This window comes from Bactrocera oleae, chromosome 6, assembly GCF_042242935.1.
Source record: "Bactrocera oleae isolate idBacOlea1 chromosome 6, idBacOlea1, whole genome shotgun sequence".
In the NCBI taxonomy this organism is placed as follows: Eukaryota; Metazoa; Arthropoda; class Insecta; order Diptera; family Tephritidae; genus Bactrocera; species Bactrocera oleae.
This window is the reverse complement of record NC_091540.1, coordinates 47,732,480-47,734,471: the sequence shown is the minus strand read 5'-3', so window position 1 is coordinate 47,734,471 and position 1,992 is coordinate 47,732,480. Positions and strand designations below refer to the sequence as shown.

General features: G+C 30.7%; 1 long non-coding RNA gene across 1 annotated transcript; it reads left to right on the top strand.

Moving 5' to 3' along the window:
• Nucleotides 1-659: 659 nt before the first annotated feature.
• LOC106626371 (uncharacterized) lies at nt 660-1,460 on the top strand. The gene is made up of 2 exons (XR_011397105.1): nt 660-1,227; nt 1,347-1,460. It is a non-coding gene; the product is annotated as an uncharacterized lncRNA (long non-coding RNA).
• The last annotated feature ends 532 nt before the right edge of the window (nt 1,461-1,992 follow it).

Below are 1,992 nucleotides of genomic sequence, written 5' to 3'. Positions count from 1 at the left end.
ATAATTCTATATCTTTCTTGATCGTTTTAGGTGATAAAAACGACTGTAATTAAATCTATTAAATAATGGGACTGTAGATACATATTACGTACGCACATACTTATATGAATTAAAGTGCACGGCGTGGTTTTAATACGAGGTCTCGGTTTATTTGTTGTTTTAGTAACTAAGCGATAACAAATTACTGCTTTCTTAGTTAAAAAACTGAAGTCTATATGTAAGAATATCTGCATATATACATTAAATGGCAGGGCAGAAAATTTATACATATTTACATACGTGAGTCTAAGCTGTCGAAAAAGTTTTACTTTTGGTTGTGATAACACATATACACGTTGGTGTGTATATGTTGTATTGTACGCGAAATAATATAATTTCAGCAAAAGCAAACTTTAAGAGCTAAAAATTATTTTTCTTGTTGATTGGTGTAATATTTTTTTTTGTAATACATGTTTATGTCTCGAGCACTTTATTTTATGTCCGTTTTTTTTTGTCGAAAGCGGATACAATCAAAAATAAATTTGTTTATGTGTGGGTTATTTGCTCATATACAATTTTGCACTCAGATTACCCAATGTACTCGGACTATATTTGTTTCTCTTGACATCCTCGTGTATGAACTAAATGATTGTGATTTAATTAGTTTATTAAATGAGTTCGGTATTAAAACACGTTTCCTAAAATGATCAGCTATTAATATTCCAGTAAGCTCGTCAATAAGAATGGTTTCGCGTAAATATTTTATGATTTGTATGTTATTAACTTTACTAAGGAACACCGCTAGTTTAAACTTTGTAGACTATTTAAATAATGCTATTAACATTACAACAAGCTTACCTACACACATATCTAGTACCTCGGATATGACAGCCACATCTACTTCTCCGATTACTAAATGCGATATCCAAATGAATAACGGAGATCCCAATTCGGTTCGTGAAGATCTTTGTGAATGTGCAGACGGTTATGCAATTATTGACCATGATGAATATGACAACAAAATTCCGTTAACTTGTGTTGAAATATTGCCAGAAACGAGCACAATAACAACAGAAACGGAAGACATTAAAACGACGGCGACAACAGAAACGGAAGACATTAAAACGACGGCGACAAGTTCAAAACTAAAACCAATAAGGAAGAAAGAAACATTTCGTGCAACTGGTTCTCTACTGGGTTATTATATAACAGGAGGTGCGCTGTTTACGTTAATGATAACTGCTTCAGGTAGGTTTAATTGAATTCAAACAATAAAATATTCTCTTCAAGGCATAAATTTAACCGAAGTAAATAACAAAAATTAAATTTTAAAATTCTTTTAAAAATATTTTATTTTCTAATTGCAGGATTGCATTATATATGGAGTTTACAAAGAAACGGGTATTATGAAATTATACATTTTGTTTAAGAATATTACATTGTGATTCAGAAATGCCGAAAATAAAACAAACAAATTACAATATATTTTTACTAATTGTTATTAGACAAAGGCTATAAAAAATTAGCAAGGTAAATATAGTTTAGAAGTAATATAATGAATTCAAAATCTCGTCAAGCCTTTAAGTGCTGCATATTTTTGTGAAATGCTCGTAGTAAATTACCGGTTTCGTTTTACAAAACTGAATCCGCTTAATCTTTATTTATAGTAGTATTTTAGCATATACCAAATAATTCTGGAATATTTTGTTGGCTTCAGGTCTTCTCAATCACTTTTGATTTTATAAAAGGAATTTTTTTTAATGAAATGTGGGTTTCAAAAAGAAATAAAACGCATATACTTTTATGTTATGGCAAGAATTTAGCTTTATTATAAAGACAACGGTTTTTTATTACATTTAAAAAAATAGTTCGGGTAAGTGAAGCTGTGGTTGGCCGAGAGGCCCAGTTTTCGACCACTTTTTGTAGTTATCGGTTAGTGAATGTTGAGGCCGTATGTCAGCAATAATATTCTCTTCCAAGGCGCCAATCGTCTCGGCATTATCTACGTACACA